This window comes from Bactrocera neohumeralis, chromosome 3, assembly GCF_024586455.1.
Source record: "Bactrocera neohumeralis isolate Rockhampton chromosome 3, APGP_CSIRO_Bneo_wtdbg2-racon-allhic-juicebox.fasta_v2, whole genome shotgun sequence".
Lineage (NCBI taxonomy): Eukaryota > Metazoa > Arthropoda > Insecta > Diptera > Tephritidae > Bactrocera > Bactrocera neohumeralis.
In genome coordinates this window covers 4,797,730-4,823,031 of record NC_065920.1, presented here as the reverse complement: position 1 = coordinate 4,823,031, position 25,302 = coordinate 4,797,730, and the positions used below count along the sequence as shown (strand labels likewise).

The window sequence follows — 25,302 nt, the reverse complement described above, 5'->3', positions numbered from 1 at the left end:
CAGCGTTTCGCTGATAAAATAACGCTGATTCAGCGCGAAAAGCCGTCAGCTGAAGTAAAACGCGCTCGCACAGCTAGCTAGCCAGTCCGGCGGCGGCCGCGGCGTGCATTCGCCGGTGCGGCTGGCTGCCACACTGTTGTGATTCACTGATAAGCAAAGTTGAGGTGGCGCGCATGCGTAAGCGCCACCACCACCACCGCTTAGCTTCGGTGACTGGGTGACTGGGCGACTTGTTGGCTTTTGGTTGAATGGCCGGCTGCAGCTGTTATGACTTTCAAGTGTACGCTTGTTGGCGGTTTTTGGCGTTTGTTTATTTTTTGATTCATTAGAAATATACTTTTTGTTGTTGTAATGTATGTATGTGCCACAGGTTTTGAAGTTTTTGCGCAGATATTATCACACTTCTGTCTAATTGTTGCACGTCGACGACGGAAATTACATATAATTATTTTTGAAAAATTAAATAAAATCATAGAAAACAGCGTGAATAATAAATAAATGTAATTTAGCTGGGAGGCAAAATATGCTTTAGTATAATAATAGAATTTGACATAATTTCGGTATTCAAAGAATAACAACTTAAAAAAAACTGTTTTTTTCAAAACATAACCTCCAAATATGTGGAAAAATTAGCGTAAAAATTTTAAAGCTTCTGTTTGGACCAGAAGGATCCTACAGTCTCGCAAGTTCTGGTTGTTGACTAGCGCCTGTTAACTGCTTAACTCACTGGAGGTCCATAGGTTCAAGGCTAGAACACAAGAAGACATCGGACAACTGACTCATTTCCAAACGGATGAAAATGGAGTAAGGATCCCTGCCTAGCAAATTCAAAGCTTGAAGCTGTTCCTAATGAGGTCATGCACTGCTTGACTAGTTTTGAGCACCCAGTCAGCGAACTCAATGCCAATATAGCCGCTCGGCTGTCGCAGTGAAAGCACACTTCTCTAAAGGAGGCTGCACTTCGGAAAAGTACATTTACATGATTTTCACCAGCCTGAAATTAGACTTGATGGCGAGTTGCCAACAAAAGACTCAACCTACCGAGAACTGCTACCCAATAAAAATATCTCCAGAGCGAATAGTAGAAAGCTTTGTCATTAAACCAAATAATAATATCACAGTCGACGAGGCAAAATCTATATAATCGTTGGTTGAAAGCTATACCGTAAGTGCTTGAAAAATATATTTTCTAAACTTTAGACACACACCGCTTCAAAATACTTTTCATTAATTTAGAATCTCAAGAAATACCAAGAAAAAATGTTATATATTTTTCAACTGAAAGCTTACTAAAAATGGTTGAAATCGGCACTTTTTGTTAACATAGACCCCACATTTTATGGAAACTGATACCAAAAATCTATGTTAAAGTTCTCCTAGTGACCCGATTTACGATTAAATTGATTTTCATTCTCGCATTATTTTTGTGAGGTCCCTGGCTTGAACTGGAATTATATTAACAAAATGGCTGTCTTCTCTAGAGAGTTCTACAAAATTATTTAGGTCATGTCTCCTAACTCTACAACAACAATAAAATACATATGTATATGAGATATTTTATAAAGACATGAACAATATAGAGTCAGTACCTGGTATTTGAAAAAGAGTTTCCCAAAATTCAATTGAAGGTTCGAAAACTTAGATTATGTTTCGCAATATTATATTTTTCTTTGTATTTAAACTAAAATTGGGAAAGATTTTTTGTATTAATTATAAAAGTTTTCAAAAAATTTCCAAATTTTGAAAGTCTTCGGAGAATTTCGAAATTTCGATTTTCGAATTTTTTGGTTTTCGAAAAAAGGTTTTCGTAGTTGCAGTTTTCGAATTAAAAACAAAAACATTTTTGGAAAAAGTGCATTATTTAAATTACAAAATAATTATATTAAAAAAATGTTCTTACTTACTATTTTTTTTGTATTAGACACATACCAAAATTTTGGAAAATTTCAAATTTCGAAAATTTTTGAAGAAATTCGAAATTTCAATTTTTGAAGAAATTCGAAATTTTAATTTTCGAATTCTTTTTCGAAATTTCAATTTTCGAATTAATGAGACATTTTCGGAAAAAGCTTAACAAATATATTATTTGACCTATGAAATAATTATATAGAAAAGCTGTTTTTTTATTACAAACATACCAAAATTTTTGAAAATTTAGAATATTTTTAGAATTTTGATTTTCGAATTATTTTCGAAATTTAAATTTCCGAATTAAAAATTTTTTAATACGGAAACAGCTTGTTTGAACCACGAAGTAATTTTAGTTTTTATTATTAAAAAGCTATTTTCACTTACTATTTTTTGTTTTTATTAGACACATACCTCCGTATTCGAATTCGCTTTGCTCGACTTAACCATTGCGGCTACCAAACTTAATACAATTTAACGTGAAATGATACCACAATCATTTATTATATGAAGTTGTTGTTCTTATTGTAATTGCAAGTTGGGCTTGGCCACTTGTTTGCATCAATTTGAATTTTAATTGAGAAATCCCCGGGCAGTCGCAAGCTAAAAGCACACACAAAAATATATAGAAAAATATCTGCACCATACAAACAAAACATAGAGCATAGTTAGAATTGTATAAATATATATTTATGCACACATCTAAATTTGCATATACATATATGCAACGAATATAAAATTTTAAGACGCATGCGCAGCTTTGCAGCACAACCGAACCCACATTTGGCGCCACCAGCAGTCAAAGAACAAAAAAAATTAAATAGAATCGAAAAATGAAGAAAAAGAGCTGTGAATGGTCAACAAAAACAAACAATTAGAGAAATATACACATAACATTTATATATGTATATATACTATATTTAAATATTTGCATATATATTCTTTATGCGCTGCATCAACGTATCCGCCCGCTTTGCTGTGTTTATCGCGCTCGCATGCAAATTAGCCACTTGTGTAGGTGTTTTCTTTTCGCCCCAACAATAATTCCCAACTTAATTCTACAAAGTGCGCTCGAAGTCATACTTAATGCTTATTAGCCTCTGCGAGACCGCATCAAATGAGTTAGCTGCCATTTATTTATGTTTTTTCTTCGTACCCCGCGCTCTAACCCGCTGCCTCTCCTCAACGCCAGATCGCCTTGCTCCGAATGTGTCACAATGGTGCAGAAAATTCATTTGATTTAGTTAGCCGGTTGCACAATATATTCAACTTGACTAATCGCACTCGTGCCGTGCGCTAAACGCTCTCAGCACATGTAAATTTCATTATTTATTAATTAGTTCTATTGGTTTTTGCTGCAGCGGCACTAATTTTGCCAAGCACTCGTGCGCAGTAGGGAGTTACTTCGCGTAAGTTGCGGCTATTGGTGAATTTATAGACGTTGTGAGCTCATATATTTATTTGCAAGTCGTTTGAATGGTGGCTTCGGGATTTGAAACAAGTTGAGACGCGGATCTGTATCCATATAGAGCTCAGTTCTAAGAGATTTTTTTGACTTTTATAGCTTTGGGTTAGCGTAGAATACTCAAATGGCCATCTAAAGCAAGTTAACACCATTTACGTGTTCCAAATTTGAAATCCCACTAAGATGATCTATTAAGCCACCGCTTCTTTTGGAGCAAGTTTCTTAATGTCTTTTGGCTATTAACCGTTGCCGTCAGATGTCGTTCTCTCTCAGTTCGTGCTTTATTATTCGTAGAAGCTAATTCCAACGGGTTTCAATTTTCTTTACCATGCGCCTGAGCAAATCGTCGTATAGACAATGTTGATCACGTTTTCGGATGTTAGCCGTACACCATTCTTTGCCTTGATTGCTGCTTGGCTGTCTACGCAGATGTTGACTCTGGAGTGGTCCGGCTCCTTCAACAACTCGAAGTCTTTTTGTGGAATATGGTATTTAGAGTTAGAGAAGTTCAACTGTATATTCGAATTCGATTGTTCAAAAAACATAGAACTCAGCAATTTCACAGAAGCAAATTCGAGATCGGCAAATGGATGAGTTAGAGTATGATCTCAAAACATCAAATCCGTTACTTTTGTATAATTTAAGAGATCTCTAGTTAATCTAAGATTTTCGAAATTTAAAAAGTTTTCCTTCGAGAATAAAGGAAAAATACTTCGATATTTAAGAAACTGAAATCTTGTATTACCACATAAGGGAAAATAAAGTTTTCTAAATTACTTTTCGGTCAATATAGGTGTCCAATGTCAAGCAAAAAGTTAGCTAAGCACTCCCAAGGCCAGAAGACGGATGGCTGAATGCTGGAATGTCTTGTTGAGAATGTTGAGATGCCTTGCCTATTTGCTCAGCAAATCCCGAGAAACGGACAAGTCTGCGATTATTATGCTGTTTAAAAACAATTTAAAGCTTCCTGTATATGTTGGTTGATATGTCTCATTAGCATTCAACTGGTGTAGCTTAGTATTCAAGTAACCTCAATAGTAAACTTGTCAATGAAGTTTTTCTTCTTATATGAAAGCTTTATAACAGTAGTTAATCACCCATATTCACTTAAATGCACTTTTTCAGGGTTAAACGTCTGACTTAACAAATTAATTAAAGTAGCAATAAAAGTCGCAATTACTAACATAGCAACTTAGCTTAGAACGGCTTAGAGAACAGCAGTGAATACAAGTGTCAGTCGGCAAGCAACTAAAGGCAACGCCTCTACTTTCGCTGAAACCATTAATTACGACAAGTTACAGCGAATGAATTAAGCAAAAGCGTAGAACCCGGGCAACTGGCCATTTGGAATAGCGAAGGAAAAGAGTAGAATTGAACTAAATTAGAAACACAATAAATAAAAGAAAATCCTGCATAGGCGGACCAAATGCGAGTGGAATTAGATTTAACATATCATCCACGGGTTAAGTGATCCATTTCCCGATATATGTAAATACATATACCACGTAAGTGAAAAAATTTCTCTGATCACCATTTACTTGGGAGTGGCCAGAAACGATTCCCTTAACAGGGTTGTGTGCGGAAATCGGGACCCACCACGTAAAAACCACTACGGATGAAAAGTAAATAACAACCTCGCAATAGAGATCCCCCTTTCGATGACGATCATGACAAACGTATTAAGGATTACGATTTAAGGGTACATACCTGAAATGTTCGGTCCCTTAATTGGGAAGGTACCGCTGCCCACCAGGTTGATGTATTCGTACAAATAAAGGCTAAAATCACCGCCGTCTAAGAAGTGCGATGGACGGGACAAGGACTAAAATGAGTAGGCATTGTGGCATTTATTGCAGTGGTCATATAAAGGAGCGAAAATTCGGTCTGGGATTGGTGGTGAAAGAGACATTCCGTTGCCGAGTCCTGGCATTCACCCCGGTGGATGAACGCGAAGCATACGATAAGGAATACTTCCAATCCGTTGGAAAGACCATAATAATTTAGAATATGATTTGAAAGCTAAGCTCCACGCTTAGAAGACTTGGGGTAGGACCCCAAAATATAGATTATGTGAAAGATCTAAAACGGTTTTAGCAAAATGTCTAGAAAGTTGGTTCGATGTGCTTAAATCGCCTGCTTCGACAGGAAAGAAAGAGAAGGCAAAGCAAAACTTTTCTTCCCTGACTTTTCTCAAAATATGTCAGTTTACGAAAATGACATCTGGTCCGTGATGGGTTCAGTCAGTATAACCTGACAATGGTATAATAAGAATACAAGGGATATCTAGATCAGTTTCTAAGTAATCTGTGTGTTATGTGCCAGATGATCAAGTTTATTAAGTTAGTTTAAGATGTGTTGAGATTGAACTATTAAAAAAATAGAAGCGAGTAAGATCTATATAAGCACCTTTTATTACAATCCGTTAGCCTCATATGACTCGATTTAAGAATCAAAAGCAGCAAAAGGACTATAACATAAGAAAGAAAGCGAAAGAAATAGTAGTGTCCTACATTAAAAGTGGCAGACGCCAGAAGTGTGGCGTATACGAGAACTACTCAATTAAAAAAATACTCCGAGGAAGTAGGCAAACACTTTGCGAGAAGAACAAGACAGCAAGCGGCCAGAAGACGCCCGCGCGTAACAGATGAGCGAATGAATTTTGATTGCCTTAAATTTTATGATGTGCCAAAAGGCGCACAACCACAGATAAAACACTGCGTCCAAAATACTACAACAACAAATTCAACGTATGTTCTAAGGAAGAAAAGCATAACAGACGCATAACGAATTCCAAGCGAAGAAACTGGAAGCCAGCTCGCCGACAAATACATGTAAGAAATGCACAGAAGTGTCAGAACTCGCTATATAAACTAACAGATCGTTAAAGCAGCCGAGCTGCCAGAAAAGGAAAATACAGCGGAGAGGACGCAGCAGCAACTATATAATTATTACTTTGATGAAGAGGCAAAGCGGCGCATTTAAGCAATTAACGTTAACGGCAATTAATTTCGAGAGTTTGAGGCGCAAGAAAAGCGAAAGGCAATCTACCGACGCGGCGTTTATTTATTATCCTGCGCACAACATACGGTGAGTGGCAGCGACAACAGGCTGTCAGGTATCCATGTATTGGACTACCTGTAAATTACCTGTTCTGATTTGCGCGCTGAAAGTGAAACCGTAAATTTTCAACAAGGATCACGCCACACGAAGCATTGAAGCAATGAAAACGTCGAAAAAAAGGTTGCAAGTAAGTAAGGATAACGACGATGGCGTTTGACCATCAGGTGTTTGAGTGTCTCGATAGGTGAATGAGCCGCTGGCGTTCGCTCAACCTTTGGTCAGAATTAAATTAAATGGATGCACAAATAGATTCATCTTCTCGCAGGATATGCCACAAGTGAGGCAAGGTGAGCGCGCCATATGGTCACTGCACGCCAGTCACCAACAGTCATACGGATAGTGTAGCGGATTGCCGACAGCGATGAGGTTATTAGCGTACATGTGCCTGATCCAACGATAAGGATATGCCGCGCAATTAACACGCCACGGCCCACAAGTGAGCGCGTCGGTAAGTGTGGCGAGCGAGCAGTCGTCTAACACCGTGGTGTACTGTCGGCGATTGCGGCTCGGCGCATACCATGCGTGGCATCGTGCGCCGATCGTGTGTTTGGCTAGCGGCGAGCGACAGTTGGTCAAATTGCTGCAGCGCCAGTGCAGCCCCTGAAGAGAAGCGCGTTTCATATATTCATATTTCGGTTTTCCCTAATGAATTCATTTGTTTTCATCCACTATCCTGGCTGCAATTTAAACTTACCTTGTTGTTTATTATTTTCCGACGTGCCTTGTTGTTTATTAATCGTTTTGGAATTTATATTTTCCAACAGAGTTCATTAGCCTTTACGCTTGGCGTCAGGTTCTAAGCCGGGACTACACTCGTTTTTCAGACCAGTTTTTGTTTTCTATATTTCTAGTATTCCACTTTTTATTTATATTTTTTAATATTGTACCCAGTTTAACTTATTTACATGTTTTGCTGCAAAGCATCATTGGAATTCGTTGGGTGTGTCCAGCAATTCATATGACCTGTAAGAAGGGTTATGTTGGCGACGACGCGTGTTCCCGTGTTGTTTGTGTTATTGGTGGTTTGCGCCTCATGAATAAAAAATAAATATAAATTTTTATGATGTAATAACATCTGTTTTAGTTTTTGGTTCATCCATATGGAAATAGGGATCATATAATGTATAACTTAATGTTTGGGGGAGTAAATGAGAGCAGGGTTCTTATTGAATATTAATAAAAAAAACTTCAGTATTTGAACGACTAATGTCTAAACTGTTCAAATATTTGTGGAAGAAACTCATGAGTCATATCTTTTAGACCAAACATCAACTCACAACTGAACTGAAACGTCTAACAAGCCCTAGGTTTTATCAAGGTTATATCGAGCACATTATGATACAGATAGATCACGCTGTCATAGACTTATGAGACTGCTTCAACGTGATTTTTAACCATGTTAAGTCTTCCATTTACCAAGTACTCAGTAATGCTTCGAAAAGTTGTAAAAAAAGTTAGGATTAAGTGTTTACAAATGTGTATTCGAATGAAAAGTAAAGTCTCCACAAACAAAGACAAATGTAACTAATAGTTCCAGTCAAAGTAAATATTTTAAAGAACGGTTATTGATTGTTTTTAGAGTTGTTAGGGTCCATCTATAATAAGAGAACTGTAGATTTGAGTATTTTTATTCTTGACTTGTTCAAGATCATTATGTTCTCCTCTCATCGGTTCGCATTCCTACATAGTCAACAAATTTTTGATTTTGAAAGCTCAGCCAAATAGCTTTTTCACTTTTTATTGTTTCATTCAAAGAGATTTAAGTTTTAATAGAGATATTTAGAGATCTGAGTTGCTTCGACGGTTTAGTCGGACGTATGAAATCCTTCTAGTAGATTATCGTTGGTGATTCAAGCATTATTTAACTCATAAAAGTCCCTCAAGCTCTACTGATGTCCAATATTTACTTCCGACTAAAAGTCAAGTTCGGGAGATGAACTAGATAATAAGCCCCAAGTGCATCGTAAGCCGTCCCCTCTTCAACGCTGTAATAACTTTTGGATTTGGTCTGAAGTAGGCTCCGAATTCACGAGATTTTCTGAGAGGTAAAAAGAAACTTAAGACGCCGGAAAAATTCCGCCGATATGAATTTGATGTCTAACCCGAATAATAAAATTTCAATAATATTGATTGATTGAAATGAGTGGCACAAAAACGCCAGACCGTAGGCGGCTGCATTAGGCTCCTTGGTCTCCCGGGTGGTAAGCTGTGGAAAATATCCCGCCTCAGCCGGCTGAAGTTTCGGTTTTGGCAAAGATAATGCCAGCTTATCATCATCCGTCATGTCTGCTCTGCATTTCACCGAATCCAATTTTCAATTTTAGCGTGTAGAATTTGCCCCCGGTAAGGTATGCCTGTCGTAAAAGGCGACTAGTATCCATATGCACTATGTCTGTGGCTTGCCTAGAAATTTCAGTTTGAAATGATATTATAGACTTTGATTGAGGTTCGTTCTAATAAAAAGACATTTGAAGTTCAAGCGACAAATTGCAGCAGTCATTGAGTTTGTTGGGTGCTCAACTCGTAGTAGCAAAAGCAACAAGGTCCCACCGAAGACTGAAGTCTGGTTGCATGGGGAGCAGTTAGCCCAATCTGCTCATTGTGTTTGGCCCTTTGGGGAGGTTCGTGGTGTTTGCGGTTCAAACCTTAAGGCAGGTAGGATTGAAAAATTCAATTCAGTGTGGAGTTTCACTGCGGCCGGGTGCCGGACCCACAACACGGCAGATCGCCCTCGAACCCCGGAATATGTCCCTTCCACTCAACAAATTCGATCCAAAAAATACTTGCAAAAAGCATTTATTAATCGAATTTACTTTGTGCTATACCCTGTGCCGCTGGTGTTCCAAGATCTGAGGAGTTCTTGTAGGGACTCTTCAGAGGGAGTTTTGCTGCCATCAAACTCCAAACTCCCGAACTATTTTTTTACAAGATCAGTGGGTAAATATTTTATCAACGACTAAAAGAGCTCTAAATGTCTGCCGCGAAACTTGTGAGGGTTTCTTCCAAAGCCAAAGTGACTTTAGATTACAACTTACAAAAAAAGTGTCTCAAAATCCAGTTTTTTCAAATGGTTATGTAAAGTCCAGTGAATATGGTGGCGGGTATATATGTGGCGCTTTCGCGGTTGTCATTTTGAAGACCACTTACCACGTAGCAGAAGCGAAAAAAAGTGTGCGCCTTTCTAAAACCAAAAAATATTGTGTCTTCTGGTGCACCTTGTGATAAATCAAATCAACAAAAACAGCTCGATCGACTTTCCAGCCATTAAATGGCGTTGTGCTCAATTTGCGAACAAATAAGCGGCAAACGATATGTGGCAAGTCGCCATATGAGGCTTGGGTGCATGGTGCACTGCCGATGCTGCTATTAATAATAAATCACGGCAAATCAGCCGGATTGACTTTAGCCAGGCATCATTAAGGCAGGTACACGAAAACGAGCGACAAGCGAACGAACAACAACAACAACTTAAAGAACAAGAACACAAACGGTTGTTGGGTGCTAGAACCGCTAATAAGCAGGCGAATTATGGCCAGGCGCTCCAACTGGGCAAATAGGCAGTCAGTCAAAGCGAAGTCAGTTAAACAGCCGTTTATTGACAAGCGGAAAATCATCAATGTGCAACATGCAACATGCAACACACAAAAACACGCGAAGCAAGGAAAATCACAACAGTTACAGAGAAAACAAGTGTGGGCAACAGCCAGCCAAGTGGACGCGCTGCCACGCTTGCTGACCGTACGACTGACCCAGCGGTTGACTGATGTTTTGCTGTTACCAAAGATGTGTGGTGAAAACAATAAAGCGCATAGCCGACGTAAAACAACAACACGATTCCCGCGAAAAGCAACAAGCACGCAGCGTGGCCGCTCAAGCATTGTGTCGTGTGCGGGTTGACGCTTCGCCTTACGCTCACTACTTGCCGCATCAACACTCGCCGCGCGTCGCATCACGCAGCGACCGGAGTAAATCTCGGCCGCGGACCTGGGCGGCGCTTTGGCTTTTGATGTGCCAACCGACGCCCGCTTGTTTGGCATGCGCAAGCCATTGTTGTTGTCATGCTGCATGCTGGTGCTTTTGCGCAGTTCATTGCTTGCTGGAGTGTGCAACAAAGCGTTGCAGTAAGTCCGCATCGCTGCAGCGTTGTCAGAAGATGTAGCCTGCAATGAGGTTAGAACAAGCGGCGCCCAGATGTTACAACGCCGCTAATGATCAAGCTTATGATGATGAAGTGGATATATGACGTAGTCATAGCGTGGTGGCATGCAAAACACATTGAGGCGGCTAACCGCAAGACATAGGCGCATGCGCGCGTCTCTTCGGCCCGCGCACGGTACATGCGTTGGCTGGCGCGCCACACTGACTGGCTATGTGGCTAAGCGCCGCCAACGCGTTGCCACCCAATGTTGGCCAGCGCTATGCTGCGGCAGCGCCCAAAACCCAACCGCGCGCTCGCCTCACCGCTCAGCACCTACGCGGCAGCGGTCGCCGCTTTCATACTTGTTGTCTTGTCAATTTGTTTTTTGGTCAACAGCATTTAAATAATGAACTCATACCACAAATGTTGCACGTTTGCTCTAATGTTCGCAATTTGTTGTCCATCGGCAGTGTGCGGCGCGGTGCCTTTTTTGTGCTTTTGTTCTTTGTCTGTCCCGTTGCTGTTGTTGGCCGTGTGTTACTTGTCATATTGGATTACCTGTGCCGGCTGGAGCTCGCGCGCCGTTCGTTGCTTCGTTTGTTGCATGCCGCCCCAACCAAGTGTGTCGGTCCGCTATGCACTTGTGCACTTACCGCGTGTGGCATGTGTGCCTTACAATGCGCCCGTCTACAACAATGACTGCGGTATTTATTGTACGTAAATAGACGCACCAGGAAGACAATTTCGCTATTTGCTATTAATTGAATATGATTAAGTGAATGCGTAGCTGGAACTTGCCGTAATGTGTGAGGCATGCGGTCATTTATGTGTGTGTGTGTCTGACTGGTGGGTGGAGTTGTTGAAGCGTACATACTGTAGGTGGCATGGCGGGTGTCCTATTTTTAGCAAGAGAAAAGAGGTGCGTTACAGACTTTAACTGAATAAATGGATCGACTCGATGACATGAGTTTAGTTTGAGCTGTGGTTGACATCCACTTTTCCCTATGTAACGACCGATTGATTGGGTATATATTCTCGCATCCTTCTCCATAATAATGACTCTATGAAATGAACGCAACCAATGTTTGTTTGGGAAAATTAAGAAATCCAAAGGCATATGCTGCTTGATTTGTTTCGTGGTCTCTCATCCGATATCGATAGACTCTTTTCATTAATTATGTCTCAATCCCGCTAAATCTAGATCTTCATAACTTAATCAGTCCAATAGAAGCTAAGGTCCACTGTTTTCATCTGCTGATAACGCAATAAATATTTTATGATTGATCGAATCGTTGGTAAGTATGGTATTAGATCGTTCTTCAGTTTTGACTTTGTATCCATGTTTATCCTAATTTCAACGTAGACAAACTTTCATATCTAAAACTTCAGCCTTTATAATTTTTAACAGAAGCCTTTGAACCCAGACGTAATTGCGTTTTACGCCCATGGCTCTTCTTTTCTTTTTCATAAAAACGACATTTTCGAAATTCAGATCCAATATCCATGGAACTCTTGCAACTTAGCCAGTGCACTGGTGTATATATAGCCTTTAAGTACTTAAAAGAGGAATCTTTACGAACTAAAAATTATTATTATGTTATTTTCTTTCAATGGTGATTCATCGAGATATCATTTAGCGATCAGTTATTTCAAGAATATCCTCTTACCTCAGCCCCAAGTGCTCCTTCGTTTAGAGTCATTGAAAAAGTATTTGACAGCCTTTCTTGATAAGAAAAGGCGGATTCTCAAATAATCTAGTGATACATATCTCCAGAGCAAGATAAAGGCCAGTTGGCAGTCAACCAACAACCACAATCTCTCGGATCGGCCAAACCGATTGAAACACCCTTTCTTCCAATCATAACTAGTACCTCAAACAATCAAGACCACTACTCAAAAAATATTCCTGATCTAAAGCTTTATTTTCGGAAAGTTCCACATGGATGGACAGTCTTGAGGCAACAGTATTACCGGGTTTTCCAATGGGGATGATATGACTTCTATGTGTCGTTCCGGCCATTTTTAATATTTCATGATCCGCAATTTTTTTTTCAATGTATTATCGGCGAGAACAACGTTCCAATAGTGTGTTCGCTATTCGTCGAATTGTTGAATATTTTGGGCATACATTTTCTTTAAATAATGTTCAGGCGCCATTCTGACAACGAACCGCCCTAAGTAATGAAAAAATTGCTTGTGTTAAGTAAAGTGTGGTTGAAGACCGTAATTTGTCGACCCCATGAAGTTCTCAAGAATTCGGACTGTCTCGAACCACAAACTGGAAGATTTTGAGGAAGGATTTGTGCTTGCATTCCCATATAATTATTCTCATTCAAGAACTGAAGCCACTGGATCATCGTAAACGTCGTGAATTTGCCTATTTTGCCTTGAAATAACTTGAAAACGATAACAATGAGGCTCTCTTCCTCTAAGGCAACCTAAAATATTACATACTAAGGATTTTCCGTTCGACAATCGGGTCTGAATAAACGGAAAGGATTGCGAATTTTACTCGGGCAAGAACTGTCGAGAACTGTGTTATGCGATATGGTTTTGACTCTACCACAACATCGACATAACCTTAAAGACGTTCAAATGACAAAAAGAACTTTTACTTAAGACAATTTTACTGCAGTTTTGCCATCCTTTTTTCATTAAAAAGTGCTAAGTTCCTAGTTGGTTACTAACTGAAAACAGGCTACTAGCATATTAGAAAGGTAAGGAATATTCAAAAATCACGTCAACGGATAAACTACATAAATAGTTGTCGAGCTCAACATTATTTTCAACCATTGAGCTGCTAAAGACCTCTGCCAAAGAGAAAGTTGTTTGCCGATTCAAACTAAATAGTGGTTTTCGGCTTCCGGAGTCGTTGTAGAGTTAAAGCTTAACATACGAAACCACTGCAACCAATGTAAGCTGCAAAATGCTTTCGGCCTCAAGGCCCCGCCTAAGTGAATATTTCCTCAAAAATTGTGACTTTTCCAATTTTTTTCCACCGTTCTGTCTGCTGTCATTTAAACGCTGATGTTGGGATAGATAACCAAAGTTCGACAGCCTATTCGAAATAAAAGCTTCATCAGGAAAGACTCTCCGACAATCAGCCGCTTCCGACGTGTCTGCAGAAAGCAAATCACCAAACATTTTCAACGATTTTCCGCCCACCAAAAATGCGTTCAAATGAAATCAATGCTGGGTAAGTGGCGGGGCTTGGAACAGTAAGGCAAAATGAAGGGAAAAAAGCAGCAACAACAACTATAGACACACAACTGCAAAAACTGAGCGAAGCTTATAATTTAAATCTATTAGCGAACTGCGACTGAAATGAGGCGCACCGAATGCGCCGAATAAACAAACGAGCTGTAACAACAACAATAGCAACAACATTAAGAAAATTATATGCGCCTACAAACATAGGAGCAACAATAGTGCCACAAATGCTGTGCAATAACCATAGATAAACAAAAGCAACTACAACAACAATAAACAACAACAACAATAATAGCAAAAATGCAATAACCGAAAAAAACTCCGCCAGGCAAAGCGCGAATGCACAGTGCTTGCAACAAATTGCTGCATGCAACAGTTTAATGCATTTTAGCTGAACTTTGTTGTTGTTGTACGCTTTCGCTGTGTTGGCAATAATTTGCTGGTGTTATTACCAGCAATATCGGCAACGTTGCTGTTGTTGTGGTTGTTGTTGTTTTAATACCCGATCGCTGGTTGCTGGCTGCTGCCCTCGTATATTTAAGGCTGCTCAGCGCAAAATTTGACGTTAAAATCAATTTGAAAACAATTTAAGACAATGTTAACAAAACGTTAAAATGCCGCCGTCGACAACAAGAACAACAACAAATAAAACAGAAACAAAAACACCGATCGTTACAACTATTAGCAACGCAATGCGATGCCGTTGCCACAAACAAACAAAAAAAAGAGAAAATACAATAACAACAACAAAAGAGACACGAGCGCGCACATTAGACACACGCCGACACACACACACGTGCAACCGGCGCACTCACGCATATACACACTTCGTGATGGTGTATCGTGTGTCGGCCAAGCGGCCGCGTTGCAAGTCTCGAGCGCGCCGTTTAGCTCCACAGCTGCGTCGTGGCACGAATGCTGCGTTGTGGGGCAGCAGCATGCAAAAAAGATGGAAAGATGTCGACTTGTGGCATGAAGTGGGCTTTTATTGCAAATTCTAGTCGGCATTGTTATGGTTGTATGCGTTGTTGTTGTTGGGACTGTTGTTGCATTTGCTGTTACTCATGTTGCGGCCGCGGCAAACGAGGAAGACAAATTGTAATAGAGCGTATCAGGTTACAAAAGTCAACGCATTTGCCGACCGTACCGTTGCCACAACAAAAACGAAAAGAAAGCGAGCACGTCTACACACACACACACACACAGGCGCGCGCATAAAAAGTGCAAAGAAAGCTACAACAAGATATCGATTGTAATGCTTTTGGTTGCGGGCAGCGGCAAAAACGGCGAAAAAAGTCGGTGAAATAGGACAATCAGTGCAACGAGTGCCATGCAAAGGGCGCTCCACAGAGGTGGACCTACTTACTTCGGTCGGTCCACGCAAAGGTAGGCGAGCGCTTGAATGACCGACGCACTGTCCAACTGTTGACCAGGCGCAGCTCCTGATTTGTTGAATCGTTGGCTTCCGATAGAATGATGTACTGACTGACAGCCGATTGAGTTTAGAGACAGCTGGTTGAGTCAACGACACAGACTGTGCTGCAAAATATACATGGAATGACTAAAGAACTTTGTGACAAGTATTCTGCAGGGAATGATGAAGCAAATTGCTTGACACGCAATTACCAAGGATATGCAAAAGCTCAGGGTATCTTTAAAACACCCACCGTGGCGAACTGAGGGAGCCGAAGGCAGTAATATCGTAAGATCTATCGACTCAATTGATAAATTCCAATATACTCCTAGATGCTATTAAGGCGATGTGAACCCTATTTGGTAACATGGATCCAAAGACCTTTATACTGCGCATGCAGACTGCTGTGCAGTCAATTAGCAGGTTTTCTGTAGTTTTCAACTCCAAGTCGCAGAACCGGCAATTCGTACAAGAAGCTAGGCCCATGTTATATAAGTACTTATTGAGGTTACAATGGCCATTGTAGAAGGTCTGAGTTTTTTTTTTGGAGGTTGATTACATATGTAGTTAAATCTTTTAAGGTTGTAACCACCCATTAGCAAGTTGGCATAGCGCACGCCTAGGAGTTGTTGCCACTGCTTCTCCCTACCCACGTCTTCATCCTTGCAGATCAGTTCCTTTATGGTGTGGGGACCAACCACAATTAAAGGTTCCGGTCCTACTATGTTGGTGGATGCTGCGGAGCGGGCAAGCTGATCAGCCAGTTCATTACCGAAATAAGCTGCACTTGGTTACGATCTGATACTCGTAGACTATTCAGTCGTTCTATACACTGCAGTAATCGCAGGAGGTCACTTTCGTACCGAAGACATAAGATTTGTTACTTAGGGTTTTATTATAGATCCACTCAAATCTCTGCCATACTATCCGGGTATTTGGGAAACCTTTATTGTAAAATTTTAAACCAAAGTATTGAAGCTTGGACTCTCTTAAAGAATCATTTAAACGACGAGATTCAAAAACTAACAAGAATTTGGGACGGCTTTTCTTGTCTTTGCAGAAAACATTTCCCAACTCATGTTCAGTAAAGATGCCGATTTGACAGTCTTTGATCGGACTTGTGTCAGTAATCCCTACAACAATCCGATTTTTTTGAGCATATTGACCGTCTCTTATTGTAGGGATTCTTGGAAAAAAATTTCAATTGTTCAATGGGTTGGTCTGAAAAAGTCGTAAGATTAGTTGCCTTGGTCCTAAAATTGTGATGGTACAAATTAACATTTTCTGATTGCTTTTCATACGCGTTTTCGTGGACCAAATAATGGAACACCAACGTCTTGAGGCAAACTTTGCTGTAGGCAAGCAACTGAGAACCTGGACCTGAGACCTCTGCAGATCGTTTATGATTACGGCATGGCAATTGAATGGTTTGTGTGCTGTAGAGCTGCGTTTACTGCGCGTTCTAGTTGTTTTGGAGCATAATCACTCAAACCGGAACTCTGAATTTTGACAACCAAACTCTCTTTACAACATTTGCAAGCGAAAATTATCATAAATAGCAACCGGAAGACATCATAAAATAAGCATGTACTCTGCTGAATAATAAGGTTTTATAAATTACACATACATACGCGCATTTCCTGGACGCCAACTTGGGAAAGAGCAGTTACAGCAACTGTACAAGACACAAACAACAGAAACAACACAAAGAACAGACGTCATCAGGCGACAAAAGTCTGTCAGATGTTGAGGAAAGCACGTGGTGCGCAACAATGCTACCACCGACGAGCAACGCTGCTTTACAACAAAACAACCAGCAATAACAACAACAACAACAATGGCAACTATCACTAGAGCTGCGTGCGACACATCTTCAACGTCATTTGAAATTCCTATTAGTCAAAGTTGGATGGAAGCAGTTCAACCGGGCAGCAAGCAACCAAAGTAGCCGCACCAACAAACACACCGAGGAGGAGAAAGCAAGTACGCGTGGTGTGGGTAATTATGCGTAAGTGCAGGGTGAAAGAGGCGAGATTGGCGAATCGCACAGGCGGCCGATCACGCCGACGTTGATGGTGATACTTTACAAGCAAATTGATTCCATCATTTCTGCATCTACTTGACACATATCAGCGGCACGGCAGGAGCAGTTACACCAGTGGTGATCGTGGTGATGGCGGTGGTGGCGGTGGCGACGCTGATGCTGATGGCCGCATCACCGGCCGTCACTTGGTCAGTGGCGTAGTGACCGTGCGGGTGGGGCAATCACCGCACGTGAACCTACCACGCGGCGTGGCGCGGCGCGCAATTGCAGAAGCTCAACGGCCATTAGCATCCCGAGTTGTTGGAGCTATTTTGGTCATTGGACTGTCTTGACTTGCGCGTGACGTGGTAGCGCTGGCGAATTTTAATTTGATTTCATTTGATTGGATTTGCTTTGGCGCTTGGCGACGTAGCGAGCGAAACTGAGAGTTGCTATATGGCATGCCACAATGTGTAGCATGTTGCTGTTGTTGTTGAAAATCATTTATTTCTTTTTTTTACTGCTGTTCAGTGGGATGAATGAACGTTTGCAGTCGTGTAAATAAAAATAGAAATGCACAGAGCGGCTGGTTCAGCTGTAGCTGCGGCAGGCGCTGAGTCAACGCGTTTAAACGATTCCTTTGCTTTGTTAGTGTTTTTGTTGTGAGTTGCGTTTGCAACGTAAATTTTATGAAAATCTATGCAAGCTGTGTGGCTGGCAGACGACAAATTTTCACCGGATTCACATGTCGCGCATGCGGTTTCGCTGCTCTCTAATAATTTATGCCATTAGTGCTGCCGGCAGCGCAGCCTGCGCTCTCGGGCGCTTTCTAAAGTAATTGCGTTAGCTTTCGTTGCACACGCAGCCTGTTGCTCTGCATACTTTTCATATGGAATATTATATGTTATAGATATTGATTTAAAGATTTGCATTTATGATTTCTAAACTTCAATTTGAATCGTCGTAAACTTTGGAAGAATCACGAAAACTAAGCTAATGAGAGTCGCTCAAATTGTTACAGGAGAGATCATGCCGAAATAATTATTATGATCGAGAAGTACACGTACTAACTGCTTTGATGATCGTAGAAACCAAGACGCTTCGAAATAAACCTTAATGAGGGTCACATGCCTTGAGAATAAGTGATCTGTGTTAAAACTCTAGATCAGAATAACGAACAGAAAGAGTAGGAAGTACATAAAATAGTAGAGAAAGTTGAAGCTTCAGCACATAAGACCAAGTGTTTCTTATACCTATGACCTACAACCCTTCTTTGTCATTTTTGAAGCCCTCTTATACCATCAGCCGTTTTTTTAGTCAATTATTAAGTTTCAATGCAACTTCATATCGAAAGACAAGATCAATTGTTTATTATGAAAATATTTTGAAGGTGAAGGCACATATGCCTTGTGCTAGTACCCCTAAATGTCAGATCTGGAGTGTTTCGAGTGGAACCTTGTGCCCAGAGACCTACTTAACGTTCAGTCGACTTTCTTGAAACCAGATAGGCAAACAAATCTATAGTCAACTGATCTAACATACATCAGATACATGGTTTTTAAGTCCACCTTTTCCAAAATTTCTAGAATTTATTTATTGCATCTTTCAAGTATTTGTCGAATATATTTTTCAATCTTTCAGGCAAAACGAAAGCAAAGTACTTAATATATTCCTTAGTCACCCGGATATTAAAGTTAATGGTTCTACGAACATACCACTTAGTTATGCCCGATTTAATCCCGTCAAACACGAAGTGTTAAAAGTTTATTCATAACGGTGGTCGATCCACGACAGGCAATGCACGACAGCCGGGTCTATGTTACCGAAACGGAACGTTTATCCGACTAAAAACTACTAACTCGGCGGTATTTATTCTGATTACTTCAGGGATGTTTCCTGCCGCTGCAACACCAACAACAATCTTCGAGATATTTCTGACGTGCAATAGGCTGGGAGGGCTTGGCTGAGAAGTTTTGAGGCATCCACCATATAGCCCTGACCTTGCACCGTCGGACTACTATTTCTTCGGTCAATGCAGAATTCCCTTAATGGAGTAAAGTTGGCTTCAAGAGAAACCTCTGAAAATTACTTGTCGCAGTTTTTCGCCGAGAAACCAGAAAAGTTTTACACTGATGGAATAATGTCCCTAGCGGAAAAATAGCAGAAAGTGGTCGACCAAAATGGTACATATTTTGTTCAATAAAGCTCATTCTAAATATAAAAAAATAAGTTGAAGTTTGTTTAGAAATACGGAAATACTTTTTCAACTATCCAATAAATCAGGTATTCAAGGTCTGCACAATACTCTCTTTCTCACATCATAAGCCATTTTTCAGTACTAAAAATTTAAATAACAGAGTAAGAATCAATTACAATTACTCATCATAATTACTTAAGACCCCTATTCAGAACAAAGATTTCATCAGAATTCTAAGAAAAGTAATTAACAAATTTTGAATTTCCGAGAAAAAATTTTCCTTGAAGACACAGGGATTTTCCCGCCCTTGAGAATGCCAGATCCTGTTCTGCAACTAAGTTTTTGCTTGCCGTCGGGGTTTCCCCATAACTTAATTTTCGAGCTTACCTACTCTTTTTCGGAAATTCGTTTTGTTTTCCAGGTATTTCTTGCTGACTACCTAAGTTATGATTGTTACTACCCAAACCTTTGCATATATTCAAAGTTTTAAGACCTGATACGTATACACCATTCTTTTGCCACTCTTCTTTAAATCTCAGTTTGATTTGGTAATTTTGTCTTTACCCCCTATTCTAGCGCCAGTTTTGTTTCTTTCTTTCCATTTTGGCGCAGAAAAAGTTCAGCGATCATTCACCTATGAATTTCTTATGTTCCCGAATTTTAGTTTTTTTTACTTTCTTTATTCGCTATAGTGTATCGGTTATAGTACTATTAAATTTCATTCACAATTTGCGATTGCTGTACCTACTCACGTATACCTACTTATGTCGGAAGCGGAAGAAAAATTTCACAAATCTTGTTTGCATATTACAACAAACACTTGAAATGGTGAATTTATGTAAAGAAATTCATGAGAGAAATTCTATTCCTAATACAAAAAAAAAAGATATTTTTAGCATGGCATGAATGACAATTCAATGAATGGACAATACATTGGACATACAGTAACAACAGCAACTTAAATAGAAGAAAGGGTGTGCAAAGAACCCATCAACTGTCACGCGACTGCGGAACAAATTGAGTTGAAAATTTAGTTTATTAAACTGTAAACTTCGGAAGTTGTAAGGAAGATTTTTGTATAGACTCTCGGTGATATTTAACGATGTAAAAATGTATTTAGGCAAGTCACATCTAAAACTGTACTAAAGTCAAACCTCAGACCCATCAAACGAACTACAATACACGTTCGATTCGTCACTTCTCTACTCGCTATTGAGAAAACCTTCTTAATACCAACAAATTTACACATTAGTCAAACGTAGCGACCTCATTAAAAGACAGTAACCTCTTGAGTTTATAAGATTTATACCAATTGTTTGTTCGCTTCGGCACTCTTAAATTTTCGGCAAAGAACGGGGTATACTGTTAGCATTCTCTCTAACTAATCTGAATACAACTATTGCCTCTACATCAATATTGCGCTATTGTTAAATAAATATCTTATATTGCATGTGAACACCGAATTCGACGAGCCTAGTCCAAAAGAAGTTGTTACTGTTGACAATTTCAAAAAGTCGGCAAATGATTTTTGTATGAACGTAAAATAAAGTTGATCGAAATAGCTGATACTCTAAAGATCTAGGTATGTATGTTCTAGAAATGGTGTTCATTATATGGCATGCATCTCATTCTCCAGATTTGGTCTCACCAACTTTTTCCTCTTCTTAGATCACGTAGCTTTGTATAGGAAAAATCGTAATTATAGATCGAGGGTTTCTTGACGATATTTCAGAGAGTCAACAGATAAAAATGTTATACTGATGAACTTTATCAGATGCACGGGTTGGTTCAGAGAGGAGACTATATAGTGGTGAAATTTAGTCTCGGTGGTTTCACAATGAGCCTCCGAAGAACCTATGTAAGTGCGTCGCCAGACTGTCACTCTACCTAGACCTCAAAAAAAAGTATCACTAGAAAGAAATTCTCGATATTGGTGGCCTTTTCGGAGCATAACTCATAATAATTTGTCATGTTGAGCATTGTGTCTGATAGCATATTCGAGGTCGGTGATATAATGGGTATAATTGATAAAGATCAAATAAACATATTCCATGCTTTCGACAAAAATAAGACATAATTTAAGGCATAATGGCATAAATTAAGACACGAAGTGGGTTATGAGACCACTATATAAGAACAAAAGCTCGAAATTTATTGTATTAGTTGAACTTTGTATCTCAAGAAAAAATGTCAAAATAATCAGTTTCCGTAGGGCAATCATTCAGTAAATGCAACCTTTATCTCTCAAGCAAAGATATTCCTCAAAGAAAGCCAATAAATCGCATAATGCTCAAAATTCTTGTCTTCTTTGGCTATAAAATGTATTCTTAACAGAGTTGCTAAAAAAACTATAACAACTGTAGAAATACTTTTCTAATATCAACATGATACTTCAAAGAATTCTAATTCTGCAACCAAATAATTACAAGATATTGCAAATGACAACAAATTTATTCTACGAAAATCCACAAAACTTTACAGTCACACACACATACACCCCAGGAGATCACTTGTCCCATACATGCAACCAAATCTATAAGAGACATCTCCCAGAAAAGTGCAACGAAATCGCCAAACAACAATCACAGCAGTGACAACCGAAGCAAGCAATTAAAGCGAATGAGAATCAGATCAAAGAGGCAGGAGAGAAAGAACACAAGGCGAACGAAAACACCACTATCGATTGACGACAACCAGCGACAACTAACGCCAATCTAATAGGCAGCAACACAGTGCGGCAATGATCGCCAACAAATTACGCGCTTGCTGCCACATTAATGTTGTCTAATGTGCAAGTTGCATGCAACGTGTGCCGCAAATGCACTCATTTAGGTGCTTCGACACCAAACTCCTCCTGTGTGTATGTGTGTGTGTGTGTTTTAACTACTCTAAGGCATTTAAGCCATTAAATGGTCGCCACACATAACAAATTGCAATTGACAATCAAGTCGGCCGTGCAACAGTTGCAGCCAAACTGCAACAACAGCAGCCGCATACGAGCTGGGCTACTAGTGCGGTGGCGCATGCGGCGGGGCACGCTAATGGAGCACTGCCAACGAGATGCGATCGAATTTGTAAGCGATCGATACAAAATCACAGCAAATCGATTGGATGAAATGATAATGTGCTGCTACAAATGGTTAGTAGGAAATCGCCAACAGCGTGAGCCAAATTTACAACAATATTGACGACAAAAACAAGTGGGGTAAAATTGCAAAATCTGAGGTAGTTAGCTGTATGTGAAGGAGGTGTGCACTCGTATGCCTGTGGCGATGTGTGATAGGGTTGCCATGTCTATTTTGTTCGAGTTTTAGCATACGACTGATACTGTCAAGATGATCCTTTTCTTTTCAGTAATGTGGCTGTGGAATCAACAATTTTTACCCTCATAAGAAGAAGTCCAACTCTCAAGAATATATTTGCTGAGATTTCATGAGTTTTTCACCACAAAGTTCTGTGCGTTTGATTGTAATGAGTGGAATTTCGAGACTACCAGTATCTTTGGTCATCCGTTTGAGTAAACTGAAGAGTTAGAAAAAAAGTTCCCTCAATGGTGTATGCCTCTTAGCGAAGTCATTCATCTAAATTTATCAAAAGGTCATTGACCTGACCACAGTTCATTTGCCTTAGGGTTTTTGAACTTGCTAAAGGTAAAAGAGAGGCTTATTGACCTCAGGAAGGGTTGTTGACAACGGTAAAGGTAAACAAAGGAATCATTGACCTTAGAAATGGTAGTCGCATTCACTAATTATAAAATAAGCCACCGATCTCACCTAGTAAGCTCGAGTTGTTGACCTCCTTATATGTAAACACAAGGGTCGTTAACCTCATTAAAAAGATGGTTTTTAACTTCGCTAAACGTAAAAAAAGATTACTAACCTCTCCTAAGTCATTCACTTCAGTAAAGATTGTTGACTCCACCAAAGGTAATTGACCTCAGGAAGGGTTGTTGGCTTCGCTAAAACTTCACAAATCTGTCATTAGTTAAAGTTCACTTATGCAGATACATATGTGACTAATGATAATAAGAAATGTTGATGAGGGTCAAAAACATCAAAGAAAGGCGAAAAATGTCCTTATTTATGGACTTATGTGGTTTAGAGGCGATATAAATAATTTACCCCTAGCTATATAGGTATAGTTCAGCGAATTAAGAGACAGCGGCTACGAAAGTATTCGGCGCAGTACCCACCGGGGGAAGCAGAGAAAAAAAAGACTTCCACTCTGTTGCAAAGACCACATGGAGAAGGACCTGGTTTCGCTTGGAATCTCCAATTGGCGCCACGGAGCGAAAAGAAAGAACAACTAGCGCGGTTTTATAAACCCAGCTTTTACCGCGTAAGCGGTGTCAACGCCTATAAAGAAGAAGAAGCTATATAGGTATATTCCACAAAAATATGTAAGGTCATTAGCTTTATCTCCTAAAGCCAACGTGCGGCTAAATAAGACAATATCGATTAGATACAGTCGTTCACTAAGATTCAGAACCCTAAGACACGAATAAGTAACATTAGATTGGCAACCCCAGAGTAGACAAACCAGTGTGAAAACTGTCTTTGGTAGACTTAGATTTTTTTCTTGTTGTTGCCGTTTTGCGTTTGGCTAAAATCGAATTTGAATGTTCGACAAGCATTAGGAAATTCAATACGCGAGCGGAAAAGAAAATAAAAATTAAATTCTAAGAGCTGACACACATATGTACGTATGTATTCATAGGTATATGAATATATATAACTGTATGTAGTATAGATGATGACGTCGAGGATGTTGGCGCTTACATGTACTCCAAATTATTCAACTGCTGCCAATTGCTGTCGATCGCACCCTGCTGCCTACATACACACACAGGCACTCACACAGAGACACGCATAAATATATAGGTATATGGGCTGCTATGCAAACTCAAGTTGTTTTTGTTGTAATTGCTGCACCGTTGTAATTGAAAAAGCATCAACATTAATCTTGGTTGCGCTGAAATTTCGTAAAATCAAGATAAGACCCAGCACAGAGCAGCGCTGCGCTTTTGAGCAATTATATGTGCGAGTCTAAAACAAAAATATATATTTCTTGGAATGATCCGGCTGCAGTGAGCCAGCAGTGTTCGAGCGGTGTGATTCAGAGATGTCGATATGCAAAAATGCCAAGCGAACGATTGATAGTGTCAACGAATGAGTGTGTGCCGATCGGTGGGCGGCTGTGGCAGGATGAGCGAGCGGCAGTCAAAGTGGAGTAGGAGTGGTGATGGTTGGAGATAAGATTTGTGGCGCGCAGAGGGCAGTATACTTGTATATACCCATATATATAGTAAAGTCAATGTTTCTTCTTAACTGTCAAGCGTTTCTAAGTCAAGAAATTCAGCAGCACCAAAGACAATGAAAATTAGCAAAACATGTCACATGGTGACACGAACTTACTCGCTGCTCTAGTTATGTCGAAATTCTAACTGACATACCAGCAACAGGTACACTGAGCATTGCTGACACCGATATTAATATAGCTGGGTTACTTGGCTACTTGTCTACAGAGTCTATGATGTTGTTGCTAATTTATTCACGATTTTCTATGAAAAAATCGGTCAGCTGATAATTAGGAAACGCAATGAAAACAATCAATCTACCGCGGTAGTGGAAAATGTGGTGTTTTGAGTACTTATGGATAAGTGTGCACCGACTTTAGGTATTTTTTCTCTTATTTTCAAATGTCCATTCCTATTGTTTCTTTTGAGAATAACAATTTTACTACAGTTTCTCGATATTATCCAACACTATTTATAATAATGGTATCTTCTAAAAGATATAATGGGCGTCATTGAAGCCAATGTATTAAC

The 25,302-nt window shown here is 39.8% G+C and overlaps 1 protein-coding gene across 4 annotated transcripts in view; it reads right to left on the bottom strand.

Annotated features, from left to right (window-relative positions):
• LOC126754110 (trans-1,2-dihydrobenzene-1,2-diol dehydrogenase) overlaps window positions 1–25,302 on the bottom strand; it is a 239,468-nt gene that overhangs the window by 89,862 nt on the left and 124,304 nt on the right. For 2 of the 4 annotated variants that reach the window (XM_050466018.1, XM_050466021.1), the window contains exon 6: window positions 2,323–2,511. The exons of 1 other annotated variant lie outside the window; for it this stretch is intronic. The gene's annotated coding sequence lies outside the window, so the exon portion shown is untranslated. Of the gene's footprint in view, window positions 1–2,291; window positions 2,512–25,302 lie in introns of all 4 variants that reach the window. One more of the 4 variants, XM_050466019.1, reaches the window with a different exon arrangement.